Source organism: Cotesia glomerata, linkage group LG5, assembly GCF_020080835.1.
Source record: "Cotesia glomerata isolate CgM1 linkage group LG5, MPM_Cglom_v2.3, whole genome shotgun sequence".
Classification (NCBI taxonomy): domain Eukaryota; kingdom Metazoa; phylum Arthropoda; class Insecta; order Hymenoptera; family Braconidae; genus Cotesia; species Cotesia glomerata.
This window is the reverse complement of record NC_058162.1, coordinates 14,982,349-15,005,266: the sequence shown is the minus strand read 5'-3', so window position 1 is coordinate 15,005,266 and position 22,918 is coordinate 14,982,349. Positions and strand designations below refer to the sequence as shown.

The 22,918-nt window shown below is 37.0% G+C and overlaps 1 protein-coding gene across 1 annotated transcript in view; it reads right to left on the bottom strand.

Moving 5' to 3' along the window:
* Positions 1-22,918, bottom strand: part of LOC123265052 — a 193,858-nt gene that overhangs the window by 74,201 nt on the left and 96,739 nt on the right. The gene's annotated exons all lie outside the window — the stretch shown is intronic.

Here is a 22,918-nt window from a genome sequence, read left to right as displayed (position 1 = left end):
ACCAGCTCCGCAGAATTAGGTCGTTGTTAGCCACGCTGAGATATTCTTCTTTTCTTTAGACACTCTTTCCGAAGAACGCTGATGTGGTCGTTCCACCAGTGTACTGCCGGGCGTTGGCTTATGCTGCGTTTCCGGACAATACTTGCGTCACAGGCCTGGACAACTCTTTTCATCAGGTCCTTGTTCATTTCTTCTGCGGATCCAGTAGTAATCGGTTCGCTATTCAGGGCTATTACCAATGTGCTTGTGTCAAAAGACTTCACTTTTCATCCAATGGTATTGAGTGACTTGATTGGTCTTCTTGTATTCCAGTCATGTGATATTTCCCAGAGAATTGCCTTGTGGTCGCTGGCTGTGTAGATATCCATCACCTTCCAGTCGTATTTCTCACTGATGAGGCTGCTGCTGACGAAAGTGAGATCTACAATAGAGCTTGCTTCTCCTTTAGTATAGGTTGGCATATCACCACTATTGAGCTGGACTACCTCTAGTATAGTAAAAGCTTCTAGTAGTGCTTTTCCTCGCGCATTGGTCTGCTTGCTGCCCCAGTCTACTGCCCAGGAGTTGAAGTCATCGGCAATCGCGACTGGATAATTCTGCTTGGCGTCCTTGGTCAGTTTGTCCAAGAATTCAGTGAATTCAACAATGAATAGGCTAGGTGGTGCATAACAGCTGTAGAAACGGATGCCGTTAACTGTTGCTGCTACAAAGCTGGCATCATCATCGTTAACTACACTCTGGAAGGGTGTCGGCTTTTGCAGGTGAAACCGCTGTCGCACTCGTCTTCATCACGACATTACCGTGTTGCTGTTGGATGTCCTGCCACTTTTTGTCTAGTTTCTTGAACCTCCTCAGGGCACTGCAGATGTTCGTCGACTTCGACTTGATCTCCTTGTGGACATTTTACTTGGTTTGGAGAAAGTCCTGCAGTCCACTGACTAGCTTCTCCAAATGTACCAGAGCATCTGTCCTCTTCATCTTTGCACTAAGTTGCAGTGCGTCTTGCTGGGCATGAGGCCCGTTTTCACTCTTGTTTGTTTCCTGTGAATTACTCATACTTTTTGATTTACCAGCGCATCGTACGGAGTGAAGCAGGTTGCCATAACTAGGAACGGGTGTACCCTCGGAGATAGTACTCCTACCCCAGTTCCCTGAGGCCTAGCCGACACTTAGCCAGTCCCGGAATACACGGACGGACTAGACTCGCTCGGAGTGGTGAAGATTCCGATCTCTAACACTCACTGCGTACTTCCTGATCAAGGCCCGAAGTGGCTGGCTCCTGATCCACTGCTGCAACTTACACCTCGGCAGAGCAAGCTTACATCAGCCATGGCCTGCATCGTCAGAAACTACGATACAGGTTCCGGTCACTCCCAGTGGGTCACAGCAGAGAACGATCGTCTTGCTAGGTCAGTCAGTGTGACCAACCCATTACAGAGGAGTTTTGTCCACGGGAGCTTATTTTGTTTGGTTGTTTTGCTTGCCTTCTACCCGCTGTACCTCATCAACTAAGACATTAAGTGCCATCCAAGGACAGCAAGCATCCTCCCATCCGCTCGGGGAGACGCGTCCGGTAGCAGTTTCTCCTCAGCCCCGAATGTGTGTGTGTGTGTGTATGTGTGTGTAGCCGTCTATAAACCTCTCATAACTTTTGAACGGCCTGACCGATTTCATCGGGGTTATCGCCATTCAAAGCGGCTTGACCAAACTTAGATTTAAAATACAATTTGGACTGATTCGAACCGGTAGATTTCGAGAAATCTCAAAAAAACTACAAAAAAAAACTTTTTTCAAATGTGGTTTTTTCGAAATAACTTTTGAACAGCTCTACCGATCGATACCAAAAACTAATCAGCTCTTAAAAATAAAAACCCACGTCAATCGCTGCCAGCCCGGTCGAAATCGTTTAATTCGTTCGTGAGTTATCGTTGTCGAAAGAAAACCGAAAAAACGATTTTTTCAGAATTAATCCGAAGTTGCAAGTTCGATTAATTTCAACTTAAGAGTTCATCATGAGGCTTTAGAAATTGCGTCGGATGCCGGCAACCGCATAAAGATCGGTTCATTTATCAAAAGTTGTTGCGGTTTGAAAATTCAAAAAATAGTGTTTAATCAAACTTCTATAAGACTATTGAGCTTGCAGAGCTCAAAATGACACGAAAATTATATTTTTGGAGGAGGTCAAATACATTTACGTATACAAGGACGAGATGTTTGTCCTGGGTATGTCGGACTCGGAAGTCAATATTATTGACAACAATATCGACTAAACATCCTCCTCTCTCTTTCTCCATAAATGTTACGGGGAAGACTGAATCGGGACCGCGTTAGCATTACTTCAATCTAGTCCGTGTTGCGTCTCACGACGGTTGCGCCTAGTTACTAGTCTCTTTCTGCAATTTTTTCCTTTAAAAGACGCTGCGCATAGGCTGCGACAGCTGACCAGTTATCTTCTTTTTTGATCATGCAGGTTACTTAGCTCTCAGGGGAGAGCGTGGTGCCAATAGTTTCATCAGTACTGCTTTTGTAGTTCTTCCACCGGTCACACTCAAAGAACGTGTGCTCGACGTTGTCAATTTTGTCTGGGCAGTATTTGTACGTTGGTGTGCTGTGCAGTCCCATCTTAAAAAGATAGGCATTGAACTGCCCATGACCCGTCAATAGCTGGGTCAAGAAGAAGTCCGTTTCTCCGTACACCTTTTTGTTAATTTGGTTTTTTGTTCATTTTGTTGTTAAGTAATTAATTAATTTAAGGGGACAATTAGACAGCAAATAAAACTGTTACAATTATTGGGATCAGGCGTGCCGTCCATCTGCCCGTCTCTCCCGATGTCCATCGGTCCTGCCACTCTTGTTGCGTTTCCGCCTTTATCCTCGTTCTTGCGTCCTTCATGTTTTCGTCACTGTTTTTCGCGTCATAGAGTTTTGCTCTCTCAAACGCGAGTAGGTCGATGGGTGCGGCTCCCGCAATGACCAATATAGCCGCCTCGGAAACCGTTTGATAGGCGCAGGCAACCCTAAGTGGGCCTCGCCGCTGCACTGCCGCTATTTTTCGTCGGTAGGTCTTCTGTTTCAATATGTCTGCCCATATTTCTGCTCCATAAAGCAGTACCAAGTGGACTACTTCGAGAAGAACTCTTCTCTTTTCGGTTCTTGGTCCCGTAGTGTTGGTCATGATTCTTGCTAGGCTAGACACCGTCTTACTGGTTTTCTTGCATGCACTGTCAAGGTGTTCGCGGAAAGATAGTTTCTCGTCTATCATTACCCCTATATAACGCAGGGCCCTTGTTGACGTCAGCGTTGTTTCTTCTATGTCCACGATGAATGGTTTTGGGAACCATTTTTGACGTGTCAGAACAAACATCTCGGTTTTATGCTTGGCAAGTTTCAGGTGGTGTTTATCAAGCCAGGTCTTGACAGTGTCAATGGTTTCCCGGATCAGTAATTCGGCCTCTTCTACGCTGTCTACTACTATCGTGGCCACAACGTCGTCTGCAAAGCCCGTTAGCTCTACTTGCTTTGGTAACGAGATTTCAAGAAGCTCGTCGTAGCCCGCATTCCATAGATCGGGCCCCATTATTGAGCCTTGCGGTACGCCAGCCGTAATGGCGTATTCTTGTGGGCCTTTCGTAGTTTCCGCTATTAGCTTTCTTTCGTCCAGGTAGTTGTTGACTAGTGCCAGATTCTCTGGCTTCGCGTCAAACTTGTGCTCCAGAGCATCTAAAATGTCTCTCAAATTTGCGCTGTTAAATGCGTTTTTGACATCTAGCGTGAGGAGGAGACATACTTTACGAGCTTTAAGGCTACCAGACCATGCTTGTGTTGCTGTCTTTATAACTTTCTCGATCGCTCCGACTGTCGAACGACCTTTCCGGAAGCCATGCTGGTTGGTGGCAAAACCTCCAGCACGGTCGATGTCGTTGCGAAGTCTCCCTTGTATGAGCTTCTCGAGCAGTTTTCCAGCAATGTCTAGCATACAGAGTGGTCTAAACGAAGAAGGTGTAACGGGGGTTCCCATTCCTTTGTCTAAGAGAACCAATCTCTGCCGCTTCCAGACCGTGGGGAACGTGCCAGTAGCCAAGCATGCGTTGTAGGTGTTCAGGAGTATGTCTGGGTGTTCCAGGGCTACAATCTTGATCACTGCTGCCGGGACGCCATCAGGCCCAGGTGCCTTTCCTGTTTTGAGTGACTTGGCCGCGTCTTGTAGTTCCTTAGTTGTGAAGGATGTTCCTTCGCTGTTTTTAGCGTAGTGTTTCTTCTCCCGTGGCGGGTGTTTGGGGAAAAGCTCCGCTACAATGCTGTCCATTAAGGCAGGAGACTTCGGCGCTTCTGGTGAAGCCTTTCCAAGTCGTTTCGTGACAATTTAGTAGGCTTTCCCCCAGATGTCCTTGTCGAGATCATTACAGATCTGTTTCCACAATATCGCTTTTCTTGCTTAAATGGCTCGGTTTAGCGTCTTTTTGGCCTGCTTGTACTCTTTTAAATACAAGTCCTCACTTGAGGAGCGTTTCGCGACTCTCGTTGCGCGGCGACGTAGTTTATGACATCTTTTGCGAAGTTCTGCTATTTCTGTTGACCACCAGTACACCAGCCTGTGGAAACTCCTATTTTTCAGCCGCAGCATAGAGGCGTCACATGCGGCAGCAATTTCTTTCATCATATTTAGCACTGCCTTTTCCGTCTCGCTGCAGGTATCCAGAGTCGGGTTGTTCTGAAGGATAGACCAGCTTCGTGCAAGTGAAGCTCGCAATGCCTCTGGATCAAGCCTTCTGGTATTCCACTTCCGCTTAGAAAGGTCGCGTTGTGAAACCGGAGTAGATAAAAATCCAACGTTGAATGTCATAAACTGGTGGTCACTGCCACTGTATTCTTCGGATACATTCCAGTCTTCGATCATGCTGGCAGTCCTTGGAGTCACCAACGCAATGTCGAGGATGGGCTCTTACACCCTGGTCTTCTAAAGGTCATGGTGCTACGGTGTTCAGCACTATGAGGTCGAGTCTAGCCGCGACGTCAGCGACCTCGTTACCTCTGGTGTCGGAGAAAGCAGCGCCCCACTCAGCCGATTTAGCGTTGAAGTCTCTGGCTACGATGACTTCGCCGTTGAACTTAGTGACCGTATCTTCTATATTTGCCAGTTTCTGTCGAAACACACTAATCCCTTCGTTAGGTGAGAGATAGACGCTCATGAAGTAGGTTGTGGGGGTTTGAATCCAGACAAAACCTTCTCCACTTCCGCTGTTGTTGACGGTAACGTTCTTTGTGTTTACAATTCAAATTTCTGCCGTGCCAGTTTCGTCTGCGAACCATGTTTTATCTTCGATGTTTAGATATTGCTCGCAGATAAAGCAGACGTCGATTTTATCTTCAAAGACACGCTGGCGCTGCAGGTTTTGCGCCAAGGCGCACCTATTCAGGTTGCCTTGTAGTATGCGTGTCACTTCTGCCCTCTCTTGGCTTCTGCAAGTGCACTAGCAAGTGCTTCTGCAAGTGCTATAGCGGAATGCACTGCAAGCTCCAGTGCCAGAAATATGGCATAGACCATCCTGGGCATCTTTGTCCGGAGCACAAAGGAAGCATTTTAGCTTCTCCGTGCAGTTTACGGCCTTGTGGTTCTCTCTGCCACATTTGTAGCAGCACCTGCTTCTGTTTGGTCCCGCACACTGGCGTGTTTGGTGTCCAAAACTAAGACATTTGAAACGGCGGGTTACTTTTGCAACTGAGCGTATACGACAGTTCACCCAACCGATCATTATATGGGCCTTGTCGAGGGCCTTAATCGCACTGGCCTCATCTACTTCGCAGAAGGTTGCCCAATTTCCTCGTGGTGTAGGTTTTGTCAAATTTACCCGTTTGACCTCCAGGCTGTCAGTGAATTCACGTTTGAGTGCTTCACGGACTTCGCTCTCGGTAGAGATTTCGTCAAGTCAAAGATCTCGATCGTTGTTGATGGTGTTAGCGTCTTGACCGTGCCGATGTTTGCAGTAGCTGACCCTATTGCATCGGTGAAAGCCTTGCTGTCTTCGGTCTTTCGAGCCATTTCAAGGAGAACGCCTCCATGTTTCGTCTTTTTAATAGACTTTATGTCTACGTCCGTCTCGACAGGGCTTACCATGGCCTTGATTCCCTTTAGGATATCGGCGTAAGGGTGGCCGTCTACTGGTTAGACAAAAACAGTCTTAGTTCTTATCTTCTTTCTCCTCGGTGTCTTCGAGGCACCGTTACTTGGCTGGTTTTGAGCTTTATTAGGAGGAGCCGCTGTTTCATGCTCTTTTTCCTTCTTCTTCCTATTTCGCCCACTGTAGTCCAGTCGTCCTCCCAGGCTGTCTTTTTCTGTGGTGGCTTCTCGATTATTGAAGAAGAGCTGGGCATGCACAGCTGCCTCTTCTTGTTATTGTCCTTTCCTTGGTGTGGTAATTTTTTAGGAGTGACCAAAGATGGCTGTGGTTTTTTGGTCAGACTCGGAGTTGTTTGGGTCGTTGAGGCCGACATGCCTGGTAATTTGTTGGCTAACCTATATGCTGTAATGATAGATGTAACCAATTTTCTAATCTCATGATGGAGATTCTTCTTGTCTTTTATAAACTCGGCTAACTCTTCGATCTTGCTGCCGAGCCTCTCCATTGGTGACTGTTGGCCTGTAACGGTCGGTACAGAGTTGATTCTTCCTCGGTAGGTTTGATTAGTGACAGGAGCAAAAGGTCTTCCACTTTTTGGAGGAATGTTGCTCAGCTGTCCGTTCTCTGCCATCTGGGCTGATTTTGTACTCCCTGTAACCTTGCTAGCATTGCTAGACAGCAGAGCTATAGGGTCTACTTCGCTGTTCAAACGGTCACTTGATAACGACGAGTTCAGGCCCGTTTTCACGCCTTCCCTCGCCGGCACTGAGGTATCCCCTTTCTGCACCGTAGGCGATGTTTGAAATTGATCTGGAATTTTCATATCATCTTTTGCTGGGTTTTGGTCCACCCCGAGTATTCTATTTCCTCGGTACCCGACGCATCTGACATGCAGATATGCCGGGCATTCTCCTATCCGCCACCTGGGGAGGCACCCGATGCGGGATCCAGCAAGCCCGACACGAAGTGTGTGTGTGTGTGTGTTAGAGTGTATCAAAAAAATCGAATATTTTTTTTTTCCAATGAACATTGAGAAATTGTCAGAGTATCTCTAGAAGAAGATCCTCTGAAAATATGATCTCTTATAAGCCATCTCAAATATATCGAGCCTCAAACTTCAGACAGTTAAATATTACGGTTTGTTTTTTTCTTAAACACAAGAAAATCAATTTATATGTATTAAAAACCTATTATTATTAACTTTAGAATAATAGTATGCATATATTTAATAGAATGCATATCCAAAAATCTTAATAATTTGACAAATGCTAATTTTTATTAATTATTAACGAAAAACATTTACTGATGGGTCATTCCATGTCAAATCAAACAATAGTTGAAAACAAACCCTTTCGATTTGGACAAATTTTGGTCAGAAGTTTTCTTTTATCATATAACGAAGTTCTGCGAAAAAAAAAATTTTTCTTTTCAATAGATATGCGAGATCAAAATTTCGCGATTTTTCCAGTTTTTCAATTTTGATTTTGTAATTTCTCGAACGCTATTATTAACTTTTTTTTTTTTAAATGTGAATTTTTGAATTAAAAATAAAATTTTTTGTTGTTTTTTGCAATTTCTAAATGAGGTTCGGTTATGCGAATACGTAGTATTGTAATTTTGAGCATTAAAGAATTAAATACACGGCCTGGAATTATTAAATAACAAATTAGTTTCAACTTGTTTTTATTTTTTGGACATAATCTTAAAGTCAGGCGTAACACATGATATAATTCATTATTTGTCCTTTTTTACTCCATTTAAAGTTGTTGACGCCACTTATCGTTTTATTAACATGGAATTAATTTGAAATTTAAGATTGAGAAATATTAATGTACAGAAATTTGTAAAAAAACATGTATTCGAAAGAACGAAGAAAAGTTGATATTTTTATCACATTGTTTCTGATTTTTATTAAAAATTAATATCTGTTTGAGGTATTTGGCGTTGAAAACTATAATTGAAGTGAAGAAACGGACAAAATATATCATGCGTTGAAAAAATAAAAAACTATATCATGTGTTAAGCCTGACTTTAAAATTATGTCCAAAAAATAAAGAGAAGTTGAAACTAAATTATCAACTTCCCGCTAAGAAAATTGAAAATTTTCAAAAATCGGAAAGTTATTGCTTTTACCCCGTTTCGCAAAAATCGAGTTTTCATCAGATCTCGACGTTTTAAGGTCACAGGAAGCTTCCCTGACTATTCCTGCGATGGTCTCCGTGTGGCTGTATGTATGTATGTATGTGTGTTTGTGTGTGTGTATGTGTGTGTGTGTGTGTGTGTGTGTGTGTGTGTGTGTGTGTGTGTGTGTGTGTGTGTGTGTGTGTGTGTGTGTGTGTGTGTGTGTGTGTGTGTGTGTGTGTGTGTGTGTGTGTGTGTGTGTGTGTGCATGTAAAACTCTTATAACTTTTGAACGGCTCGACCGATCGGATCGAAATTGATGACGATCCAAAGAATATCCTTGCCATTAAATTTCGTGAAAATTTTAATCGATTCGATTAGCTAGATTTTGAGAAATCTCAAAAATAGAATTTCCAAAAAATCGTTTTTTTGGAATAACTTCTAAACAACTTTACCGATCAATTTCGAAAACTGATCAACCCTTGAGCTTGAAAAACCACGTCGATTGCCATCAGTCCCATCAAAATCGGTTGATTGGTTCGAGAGTTATCAAAAACGAAAAATTTCGAAAAAAGTGTTTTTTTCACATAACTTCAAGATTTATTTTTGGATCGTTTTTAACAAAATGAAATAATTATTAGAGCTCAAAAAATCACGTCGATCGCTATCAAGAACGTGGAAATTGATTGATTGATTCGTGAGTTATCGTTGTCGAAAAAATTCGGAATAAGTGAATTTTTAAAATTTTTCTTAGAATTTCAGTTCAATCAGTTTGTGTTCAAAAGTATATCATAGATTCTAACAAACTGCGTGGAATTCTACCAACCGCATGAAAATCGATTCACTTAGAAATTATTGCAGTTTGAAAATTCAAAAAATACTGTTTTATTAATCTTCTTTCAGACTTTTGAGCTCGAAGAGCTCAAAAGCATACAAAAGCTATTTCTTTGAGCTCGTAGAGCTCAAAATAACACACAAATAGTAATTTTGAGCTCGAAAAGCTCAGAAACGTCATAAGTGCAATTTTAAGCGTTTAAGTATGGAATTGACGGGAAGTTGCAGGGATGGCCTTTAGGGTTAACCATTTTCCAGATTTTTATTTAATCATTCCAAGCCGTGTATTTAATTTTTAAATGCTCAAAATTACAATACTATGTATTCGCATAACTGAACCTCATTAAGAAATTGCACAAAACAACAAAAAATTTTATTTTGAATTCAAAAATTCACATTTAAAAAAAAAAAAAAAGGCCATTTGGCAACCGAAATGGGAGTAGATTTCATAGTGAATAATAAAAATACTACTAGGATTGCATACGAAAAAAAAAAATAAATTTCTGTTTGATTAAATAACAAAGACGTCAAAACGAATGCAAAAGTAAAATTTCATTAAATCTGTCTGAGAAAGCAGGTGATTTTTGGCCTAGACTGATAATGAGGTACACAAATTAAAGCTTATTCAATAAGCTTCCAGATGCCATTTATAGAATTTTGATATTGCGTTCAATTGTAATTGCACGAAAATACGGTAAAAGTGAAAATTTTTGCGAGTTTTGAAAATTTTTGAATTGCTATTATTCCTAAACTATATTATTTGGAGAAATAAATAAGTACACAAATTGAAACTTATTAAATAAGCTTTCAAATGCAATTTACAGAAATCAGATAGGATGTCACGTTTCATTGTTATTGCACGGAAATAAAGTAAAAGAAAAATTTTTTGCGATTTTTGAAAATTTTTGAATAGCTCTCATTTATAAACTAATCGACAGATTTGACTCATCTTAGAACTCAACCTCGGAAATCGCCCTAAAAATGTTACGTTTTATTGAGATCCGTATAGAATTACGGAAGTTAGAGTAGAGACAATGCCGATTATATCGTATATATACTTCTGTAGTTATATAGACCGGATAGCTCAAATGGTAGAGTAGCCGACATGTCTTCGGAAGGTTCTGGGTTCGAATCCCAGTCCGAGCTATCTAATAATTTTTTCTCGCATATTCTATAAACTCACATTAAGATGACCCTCTCCACATTCCTTTCTCAATCCTTTCCTACCAATATCCTGTTACGTGAATGTGGAACGCTTCATGTAATAATTACCGTAACTCCTATTCTTTCCCGCTTCACAGCATTATTTATGTTTGTATACATACTACTCACAAAAATTAAGGGAATAAAAAAAGAATGCAAATTTTTTTTAGATTTTTGACGGGCTGTATTTCAGCGGAAAATGATCGTATCGCAAAAATAAAAAATGGATTTCGAAGCTCTAAGACTCTAGTTTTCAGATCTTAAGGTCAAAATTTTTCAAGAATCACGGTTTTCACAAGATCCGACCGATATTTGTTAAGATACAGTCAACCAAAATAAGGGAAAAAGTCACTTTTTTCAACTTTTTTAAAAGCGGTACCGTACATTGATTTTTTTTTTCTGAAATTTTTTTATAAGATTTCATTGGGGATTTCTTCCAGTTTGCAAAACTATTTTTTTTTTGCTGTGCAATTATTGGTTGCAGAGATATTGATGGTTAAAGACATAAACGTCCTTTTTCGTCTAATTTTGGATATCTCCGCAAAAAATGGTCGTATCAAGCGAAATAAAAAATGCAATAAAAGCTGAATAAACAGGCTATCTGTTTCATAAGATCGCTTTGTCTGAAAAAATTTTTCGGAGCCCGTAGAGCGAAAGAAATAATTCAAAAATTTGGAAATTTTTTTTTTCGCTCTATTTCTTCGGATCATGTTAAAACCGTAATTCCCAAAAAATTTTGATCTCGTGATCTGAAAACAAGAATTTTAGAGCTTTAAAATCCATTTTTTGTTTTTGCGATACGATCATTTTCCGCTGAAATACAGCTCGTCAAAAATCTAAAAAAAAATTAAAATTTTTTTTTTATTCCCTTCATTTTTGTGAGTAGTATATATATATATATATATATATATATATATATATATATATATATATATATATATATATATATATATATATATATATATATATATATATATACATTCATATATAAATACATTCATATATAAATACATTCATATATAAATACATTCATATATAAACTTTTGAACCATATGCATTTTCTGAATCCGCTTGACGAGCTGAGTCGAAATATAGCAAAATATTTCAAAAGTTCCGTCATGAGGACCAATGCAATAGTTAGATTTCTATGAAATCTACTAAAAAGTTCTAAAAATTTCAGGATCTTTTAAGATTAGTACAATGAATTGAACAAAAAAAATTGAGCCAAAATTTTGATGTCGATTATCATTTTCGGAGATGTTCAAAAATTCAAAATTTTACAAATTTGGCATTTTTCAAAATATTTTTTTTTCAATAGCCTTAAGTGTCCCCTATCGAACAAATAAAGGTCTATTTCTGTATCTATAATAGCGTTCGAGATATTACAAAATCAAAATTGAAAAACGGGAAAAATCGCGCAATTTTGAATTTGCATATCTATTGAAGAAAAAAAAATTTTTTTTCTTTCGCAGAACTTCGTTATATGATAAAAGAAAACTTTTGACCAAAATTTTTCCAAATCAAAAGGGTTTGTTTTCAACTATTGTTTGATTTGTCATGGAATGACCCATCAGTAAATGTTTTTCGTTAATAATTAATAAAAATTAGCATTTGTCAAATTATTAAGAATTTTGGATATGCATTCTATTAAATATATGCATATTATTATTCAAAAGTCAATAATAATGGGTTTTTAATACATATAAATTGATTTTCTTGTGTTTAAGAAAAAAACAAACCGTAATTTTTAACAGTCTGAAGTTTAAGGCTTGATATCTTTGAGACAGCTTGACGTACGCAAAATTTCAATCAGACCTTTTTTGTAGAGCATTCAATTTTCCATAAGAAAAATCTTTAGTTTCACCTATAAAATTGCTCGTTGTCACGTTACAAAATTCCAAACTTTAAAAGAATATTTTTCTATGTTATTTAAATGAGAAATAGAAATTACATGACGCCACCTCTAAATGTTAATATTAAGAGCTCATATTTTCAGAGGATCCTCTTCTAGAAATACTCTGATTATTTCTCAATGTTCACTGGAAAAAAAAAATATTCGAATTTTTTGATACACTCTAGTGTGTGTGTGTGTGCGTGTGTGTGTAAACCTCTTATAACTTCTGAACGGCGTAACCAATTTGATCGCAGTTAGTGTCATTCGAAAGGCCTTCGCCAAGCTTAGATTTCCTGTAAGTTGGAACCGATTCAGACCAGTAGATTTTGAGAATATGCAAAAAAATTGAATAAAAAGTTATTTTTTTTTTCATTTTTTTTAAATATCTCTGAATTGGCTGAACCGATCAACCTCAAAAGCAACTCAGCTCTTAACCTTAAAAACCCGCATTGATTGTCACCTAGAGTGTCAGAATTGGTTCATGCGTTCGTGAGATATTGTTGTCAAAAAAAATCGAAAAAAGTGTTTTTTTGTTATAACTCCGAAATTTTTATCAGATTATTTTTTTTGTCCTTAATTATTTATGTAACTCAAAAAACTACATCGATGGCCGCCAATGGCGTCAAAATCGGTTCATTAATTCAAAAGTTACAGCAGTTTGAAAATTAAAAAAATCGTGTTTTATCTAATTTTGAGAAGACTTTTAAACTCGAATAGCGCAAAAGCATAGTAAAGCTATCTTTTTGAGCTCGAAGAGCTCTAAATAACACATAAATTGTATTTTTGAGATAAAAGAGCTTAAAAACGTCATAAGTGCAATTTTAAGCGCCTAGGTATGGAATCAGCAAGAAGTTGCAGGGATAGCCTTCAGGTTCAACCGTTTTTCTAATTTTTTTTTCAAATTCTGTCAAGTTATGACCTCTATTTTGTTTTTATGATATTTCGGGCCAATATGTGATATGTGGGGCATAATGGACCATTCGAAACAAAAAAAATAGGAAAACGGTTGACCCTGAAGGTCATCCCTGCAACTTCCCGCTAATTTCATACCTGGGTGTTTAAAATTGCATTTATGACGTTTTTGAGCTCTTCGAGCTCAAAAGCCTGATAGAAGTTTGATAAAACACTATTTTTTGAGTTTGCAAACTGCAATAACTTTTGAATGAATAAACCGATGTTCTTGCGGTTGGCAGCATTCAACGCAGTTTCTTAAGCCTCACAAAGAATCTTTAAGTTTAAATTGATTAAACTAGAAATTCCGGAGTGATTCCGGAAAAACCCTTTTTGAGGTTTTCTTTCCTGCACGATATCTCTTGAACGAATCAACCGACTTTGACTGGATTAGCGGCAATCGACGTGGTTTTTCAAGGTTGATAGCTAATTAGTTTTTGAAGTTGATCAATGAAGCCGTTTGAAAGTTATTCCAAAAAAACTACTTTTAATCAAATTTTGTTTTACAGTTTTTTCTAGATTTTTTGAAATCCATCGTTCCGAATCGGTTCAAATTGTATTCAAAATCTTAGTTTTGACATGCCCTTTCGGATGGCGCTAACTGCGATGAAATCGGTTGAACCGCTCAAAAGTTATAGGAGGTTTACATTCTTAAACACTTACACACACACACACACACACACACACACACACACACACACACACACACACACACACACACACACACACACACCCACCCACATACACATACACACACACCTCGTGTCGGACTTGCTGGGTCCCGCATCGGGCGCCTCTCCAGGTGGCGAATAGAGGAATGCCCGGCATATCTGCGCGTCAGATGCTTCGGGTACCGAGGAAATAGAATACTCGGGGTGGACCAAAACCTAGCAAAAGATGATATGAAAATATCAGATCAATTTCAAACATCGTCTACGGTGCAGAGGGGGGATACCTCAGTGCCGGTGAGGGAAGGCGTGCAAACGGGCCTGAACTCGTCGTTATCAAGCGACTTTTTGAACAGTGGAGTAGACCCCATGGCTCTGCTGTCTAGCAATGCTAGCAAGGTTACAGGGAGTACGAAAACAGCCCAGATGGAAGAGAACGGACAGCTGAGCAACGTTCCTTCAACAAGTGAAGGCCCTTTTGCTCCTGTCACTAATCAAACCTACCGAGGAAGAATTAACTCTGTACCGACCGTCACAGGCCAACAGTCACCAATGGAGAGGCTCGGCAGCAAGATCGAAGAGTTAGTCGAGTTTATGAAAAACAATAAAAATCTCCATTATGAGATTAGAAAATTCGTTACATCTATCATTACAGCATATAGGATAGCCGAAAAATCACCAGACATGTCGGCGTCAACGACCCAAATAACTGCGAGTCTGACCAAAGAACGACAGTCATCTTTGGTCACTCCTGAATAATTACCACACCAAGGAAAGGATAATAACAAGAAGAAGCAGCTGTCGACGCCCAGCCCTTCAACAATCGAGAAGCCACCACAGAAAAAGACAGCCCGGGAGGACACCTGGACTACAGTGGACCGAAATAGGAAGAAGAAGGAAAAAGAGCATGAAACAGCGACCCCCCCTACTAAAGCTCAAAACCAGTCAAGTAAGGGTGCTTCTCAGAAACCGAGGAGAAAGAAGACAAGAACTAAGGCTGTTCTTGTCCAACCAGTAGACGGCCACCCTTACGCCGATATCCTAAAGGAAATCAAGGCCAAGGTAAGCCCTGTCGAGACGGGTATAGAGATAAAGTCCATTAAAAAGACGAAACACGGAGGAGTTCTCCTTGAAATGGCTTGAAAGACCGAAGACAGCAAGGCTTTCACCGATGCAGTAAAGTCAGCCACTGCAAACATCGGCACGGTCAAGACGCTAATACCAACAACAACGATCGAGATCCTCGATTCGGATGAAATCTCTACCGAGAGTGAAGTCCGTGAAGCACTCAAACGTGAATTCACTGACAGCCTGGAGGTCAAACGGGTAAATTTGACAAAACCCACACCACGAGACAATCGGGCAGCCTTCTGCGAAGTAGATGAGGCCAGTGCGATTGAGGCCCTTGACAAGGCCCGTATAATGATCGGTTGGGTGAACTGTCGTATACGCCCAGTTGCAAAAGTAACCAGCTGTTTTAAATGTCTTGGTTTTGGACACCAAACACGTCAAAATTTATCGGTCTAACTTGTATTCAAAATCTAAGTTTAGTCGAACCCTTTCGAATGGCACCAACCGCGATCAAATCAGTCGAGCTGTACAAAAGTTATGAGAGGTTTACATACATCCACACATACACACACAAATACACACACACACACACACACACACATACATACAGACATACAGACACCATCGCGGGAATAGTCAGGGAAGCTTCTTAGGACCTTAAAACATCGAGATCTGATCAACTCGATTTTCGAAAAACGGGGTGAAAACAATAACTTCACGATTTTTGAAAATTTTTAATTTTCTTAGACGGAAGTTAAAAAAAAATAAAAACATACAACATACATACATGAATACGGACATAATCGCGGAAACATTCGGGGAAGCTTCCTAGAACCTTAAAACGTCAACATTCGTCAACAAACTCGATTTTCGAAAAACGGTTCAAAACCAATAACTTTCCAACTTTTGAAAATTTTCAATTTTTTTAGAAGGACATTATAAATTCGTAAATCGAAATTTTGAAGAAGAAAAATCCATGTGAAAATACTAAATTTTCGGAAAAAATTAAAGTTAAAAAAACATTCGAGTTTTGAAAAATCAAATAAGTAATAAAAATTAAAATTAAAAAATGTTCATATTACACGGGTATATCGTTTACTCTAAAGAAATTTTACACTACACGGCCATGTAAAGTTTTTTGTGTCCTTTTTTACACGAAAATTTATGAAAGTGTAAGATTCAATCAATTTTTATGAAAATATGTCAAAATTTAATAATAGCCGACTCATTACCGCTAGTTTTACTAGCGAGCCTTTTATAAAAGTTTCTACGAAGTTTTATAGAACTTTATAAAATTTTATGAGTTTTCATGATAAGATAAATTATTGGTCTTGCATTTTATGTAATTCCAGCTCTTAAAATCCATTTAATGTAAAAAAAAATGGTAAAATCAGTATTTTATGTCATGTAAGGCTTAACACATAAGTTAATTATTACGTGACATGAACTGTGACTTGGACGAGTGAGCAACGTTCCAGATTTCGACACAAGAGGACGCGAGTTCGAACCCAGCATCAGCATACCTCAGGATTTTTTCATCAAGTATTTTCAATTTAGTGTTGCCAGAAAGTTTATTCTAGAATCCGCCGATGAGCAGCGCTGAAGTAGCCCAAAAGTGGCCCAATCGCGGAGGAAAATAAATACCAAATTTTCAAATATCTTACAAAAAAATCAAAAATTAAACTATCAATGATATAATAAAAATATGGCAGACATTAAAAAAACATAGTAATATTCGCTATGTAAATGTCTACAATGTTAAAGTATAATAATTAAGAATTCAGACTCCGATATTTATTATTTCGTACCTAAAAAATGATCTTATGATATGAAAAAAGTATAAAATAAAGTTAGTAAATTTCTAATCCAAGCAACGTCAATATTTACAAAGTGAAATGGTAAATTTTAAACGCAACGCTAAAAATGAAACTATAATTATTGACTTGCTAGGACTGGTAAAATATATATTTTAAGAGAAGAATTACTGTTTCAAATGTTAAATTCTCCCAGAGTGAGACTCTCCTCCTAATAGTATGGACTATATATTGAAACGACAATTTTTACTGTTTGAAACCGTAATTTTTTAAGATGAGAGAGTCGTTATTTACTATAGTGACAGCTACTTATCACTTATTTTCGATATTAAATTATAAATTGTGGCTTTTACACTTTCTACATTAAATTCTGTAATATTTATATTTTTGCCACCCCGATGTCCGCTTTACTGTTTGAAACTATAAAAATTAACCGGAATTCGAATGAATATTACAATTTACTTTTTTCCGCGTATATGGTGTTGGTCATAAATGTAACCATCTCGATAGTAAATAGTGGGATTGCTCTATCTTAGGAATTATTATTTTATTATAGTATTGATTATAATTTAAATTGTTATATTTATCATTTTAACTTTTATAAAATTTATTACCATCAAAGATAGTAAAATCTACAAAACAAGTATTGTTAGGGTTAATATGAAATTCTCTCCATCTAGCATAAAATTATGTGAAATTCAAAATAGCCCAAATGGCTATTAATCGCCAACAGTAAAATTTAGCCGCCAATTGACAATTCAAATAGCCCAATCTGGCAACACTGATTTTCATATAAAATAGTGTTTCACAATTTGTAATCAGTCCACATCACTATAATTGATTTCGAAATTGCAATCTTCTTACTTTTAAGGAATTTTTAACTTCCCGCTAAGAAAATTAAAAATTTTCAAAAATCGGGAAGTTATTGGTTTCAGCCCGTTTTTTGAAAATCGAGTTTTCAACGGATGTTGACGTTTTGAGGTCCTAGGAAGCCTCCCCGAATGTTTCCGCGATGATGTCCGTACGTCTGTATGTGTGTGTGTGTGTGTGTGTGTGTGTGTGTGTGTGTGTGTGTGTGTGTGTGTGTGTGTGTGTGTGTGTGTGTGTGTGTGTGTGTGTGTGTGTGTGTATAAACTTCTTATAACTTCTGAACGGCTTGACCGATTTTATCGCAGTTGACACCGTTCGAAAGGGCTTGACCAAACTTAGATTTTGACCATAATTTAGATCGATTCAAAATAGTAGATTTTGAGAAATCTCAAAAAAACTGCAAAAAAAAATTTTTTTCAAATGTGGTTTTTTTAGAATAACTTTCAAACGGCTTTACTGATCAATTCCAAAAACTAATCAGCCCTTAAAATAAAAAAACCACGTCGATTGCCGCCAGCCCGGTCGGAAACGGATAATTCGTTGGTGAGTTATCGTTAACGAAAAAAATCGAATAAATCGTTTTTTGGGAATTACTTCGAAACTCTATGGTTGATCGATTTGAACTTAAAAGTTCTTCATGAGGCTTAAAAAACTGCGTTGAATGCCACCAACCACGTAAATCGGTTACTTTATTCAAAAGTTATTGTGGTTTAAAAATTTGAAAAATAGTGTGTTATTTAACTTCTAGCAGATTTTTGAGCTCGGAGAGCTCAAAATGATACGAAAATTATATATATAAGTTAGAAGAGATTCTTCTCTTTCTATGACACTCTTTACGGAGGACGCTGATGTGGTCGTTCCACCATTGCACCGACGGTCTCGAATTTATGCCACGTTTACGAGGCATACTGGCATCACAAGCATGTGTTACTCTCCTCATCAGGTCCTTAGTATGTTGTTCTGTGTGCGATAGGGTGTTTCAAAAAAAGACGAATTTTTTTTTTTTTCTTTTGGTGTCTAAAAATTGATAGTATACCTAAAAACAAAAATTTTGGCGCCCATGTGAGCTCTTAATATCAATAGTAAGATTTGCCTGTATCCATTTCTTTATTTTCCATTTAAATAACACGGGAAAAATTTTTTTTAATTTTTTAATTTTTATTACTTTGGAACGGTTCATCGTAACAACAATCTGAAAAATGATATTTGTAGAAAATTTTACGCTCTACAAAAAACGTTTGAAGACCAAAGTTCCTCAGATTAACGGCTTCAAAGATATCCGCGGTCAAAGATAACACTAATAAAAAATTTATAATATTTTCCAATAAAACTACAAAAAAAATATCATATGCTATATTTCTATTATTTTTTATGTTAAATTACTTCAATTCCGTTAACCTGAGACTGTAAACTTTTTTTTTTACTAATTAATTCAATACTTAACTCACGAAATGCACTAATATATAAATATAAACGTTAAAAATATCTTATAAATGATTTTTTTGGTCTCTTTTATAACAAATTTATTTTTTTTTTTACTAAATATTAAGAAATTTAATTGAACAATTAATTCTTTATAACAAAAAACTATATTTACAACTTGTTACAACAATTTTTCAACTTGAAAATATTACAGTTTTATAAAATTACTTTTATTGCAATTAGGATATTGTTTTCTATGTTCTGTCACTACTTGCAACAAATATTGAAGCTGTTCTTCATCTTTCGTTAAGCATCGATTATACTGCTCTATCAATGCCATGCCGCGTTCTGCTACATCATTCACAACTTGAAGTTTCCCGAAATACTCCAAGTTTTCTAAGAAATTCGGATTCTGAGGCCACAAAGTAACATCCTCATCAATGAACTCATACGACAAATCAAACGATTCAAATATATTAATCGATCTCATAGACATAAATTGACTAAGATCTTTATTTAATAATGACTCTAAATTTTTCTTATCTATTATAAAGCGATTTGTTGTAGTTTCATTGGCTTTACAGTTTTAAGAGCATGAACTATTCTTTTTTTTGTTCCAACTGAAACATTTTTATCAAAGAGAGATAAAACAGACAGCTCGTTGTTTAAATACCACAAGTGATCGGCTAATTTTTGTGAGCATGTCTGTGAAAGACTATTATTAAATCTTTCATATGAAATTAATTCTTTAATCAAAGTTAAATCATTATTAGGTGCTGTTATAGCACACGGCGCAGTGAACCAAGCTTTTAAATAGAATATTATGATAAATAAAGTTCTCGTAATCCATCTATTTCCGATTTAGTAAGATGAAATTCATTTCTGAATAAAAAAATTTTTAAACTATATATTGCTTTAGCCATCCACCTTGCATGATGGACCGCTCCAGGATGCTTAAATGTAATATTTGTGGTAGTAGTACCCAAAAATATTAATGATAATTCCAGAAGTTCACGGTAATCGTCTCGACAATGATCCATCTACAAAAAAAGTTATAAGTCAAAATGAAATTGATTATATCGCAATTTCAAAGTTGAGAAGACTAATTATTATTAACTGATGTGAGGTAAAAGTTGTAAAATATTTTACAAACGCAATTTTAAACGTTAAAGATGATAAAAAGTATAACAGTCATGTGAAACTGATTTTCAATATTTTTAATCACGACGGCAAGTTAATTAATCAGAGTAAAATTGATAATTGAGGAGCTTATTTTCAAAAGGGTATCTTTTGATTTTTGATTAATCGAGACAAAAAACTAGTTATCTTCAATTATAAATATTTGTATTGAACTTTTTAATTTAGCTATAAAGTGCAATCGGTTATGAAGCTGCAATTCGATTTTCATTTATAAATGTTCATAATTCTCAAAGTAATTAGTATTTAAAAGTTCAGAAAACTGGTATTTTAAAATATAAAAAGATACCCTTTTGAAAATCAGCTCCTCAATTATACTGAACTTTATACATTTTTCTTTTCCACTTTAACATCAGTTAATAATTCTTCAGCGCTGGATTAAAAAATTTTACTTCTATTTGATTATTAACGAATTTCAAAATCTCATCTTTGATTGGTGTTATTACTTCCAAAACTTTTTTGTCACAAATACCAGCCGTAAAGTTTGATTGGTCAATTTCATCCCACTTCTTTTTAAATCTCTGATAAATTGGAACGTTTGGGCCAGACAAAGCAGGCCAGTATACTTCAAATGCACTTCGAAGAACAATTTCAAAAATATGGTGTCGGCATGGCAAGTACAACAGTTTTCTACTAAGAGCCTTTTCTACTAATACACACGCACCATTTCTGTTGAGAGCGTTGAGAGCAAAGCAACTAAATGAAGTTAGTACCGAACAACCAGGCTTACCAACACAGAGCTTATTAGCTACAACACTCAAATTAAATGAGTATAATACTCTGTACCGACAGAGCTAAATAAAAGCTCTGTTGATATTTTTCAAATAAAAAACATTTGATCAAGTTTTATAGTAGATTTAATTGATTTAACGTATTTACAGAATTTTCATATTATTTTGAATAATATGCAATGATGAAGTGTTTGGTGTGTTGGTGTAATAAGCAACTTTACATTTTCCTCTTACAAAAATTTATAACTTTTATAAAATATAAAATAAATTTGTTATAAGAAAGACCAAAATATCATTTATGTGACATTTTTAACGTTTATATTTATATATTAGTCCATTTCGTGAGTTAAGTATTGAATTAATTGGTAAAAAAAAAAAGTTTACAGTCTCAGGTTAACGGAATTAAAGTAATTTAACATAAAAAATAATAAAAATATAGCATGTGATATTTTTTTTGTAATTTTATTGGAAAATATTTGAAATTTTTTATTAGTGTTATCTTTGACCGCGGATATCTTTGAAGCCGTTAATCTGAGGAACTTTGGTCTTCAGACGTTTTTTGTAGAGCGTAAAATTTCCTACTAATATCATTTTTCAGATTGTTGTTACAATGAACCGTTCCAAAGTAATAAAAATTAAAAAATTAAAAAAAATTTTTCCCGTGTTATTTAAATGGAAAATAAAGAAATGGATACAGGCAAATCTTACTATTGATATTAAGAGCTCACATGGGCGCCAAAATTTTTGTTTTTAGGTATACTATCAATTTTTAGACACCAAAAGAAAAAAAAAAAAATTCGTCTTTTTTTGAAACACCCTAGTGTGCGAGTATGTGAATCGCTTATAACTTGAGTATGTGAATCGCTTATAACTTTTGAACGATTGAACTGATCGGAATCTACCAAACAGCGTTCTAAAGAGTTCTCTCAAACTTTGATTTCCTATGAATTTGAATCGATTTAGACCGATAGATTTTGAGAAATTTTGAAAAGTGGTTTTTTTGGAGTAACTTTTAAACGGCTTTGTCGATCAACACCAAAAACTAATTTGCCTTTGAGCTTGAAAAACCACGTCGATCACCGCTAATCCGATCAAAATCGGTTGACTCATTCGAGAGATATCCTCGCCGAAATATTTGGAAACAAGGATTTTTTCAGCATAACTCCGACATTTTTTGGAATAACTTTCAAACAGCTTTACCGATCGATTCCAAAAACTAATCAGCTCTAAACATTAAAAAACCACGTCGATCGTCGCCGTTCCGATCAAAATCGGATCATTCGTTCGTGAGTTATCGTTGACGAAAAAAAACCGAAAAAAGTGTTTTTTTCAGAATTACTCAGAAATTCCTAGTTCGATTAAACTAAACTTACAGATTCTTTATGGGCCTCAAAAAATTGCGTCGAATGCTCCTAACCGTGTAAAAATCGATTCATTTATTCAAAAGTTATTGCAGTTTGAAAATTTGAAAAATTGTGTTTTTCCAAACTTTTATCAGACTTTTAAGATCGAAGAGCTCAAAAGCATATAAAAGATATCCCTTTAAGTTTAGAGAGCTCAAAATAACACATAAATAGTATTTTTGTGGTACCCCTCCAGTAATATCATACTCCCTCGGACCGTTCTTCGTGTCATACTTCAGGACCCTGTTTTCAAAGTAGCTTGCTACGATCTTAAGCAGGTATTCTGGTACATTCTTCTCTTGGAGGGCCTGCATGATGCATTTCCAATTGGCGGAGTTGAAGGCGTTTCTGATGTTGAGTGTCGCCACCAGGCAATACTTCTTCGTTCCACCTTTCTATCTGGTTCCTGCGATTGCTTCCTTGGCCGTATCAACAACCTGTTTGATTGCGTCCAGGGTTGATCGTCCTTTCCGGAATCCATACTGATTGTCTGTCAGGAGTAGGTCGACTACTGCTTCAATTCTCTGGTGAATTATGCGCTCAAATATCTTACCCGCCGTATCTAACATCTAAAGTGGTCGGTAAGATGACGGTTCTTCTGGTGGTTTCTTCCCTTTAGG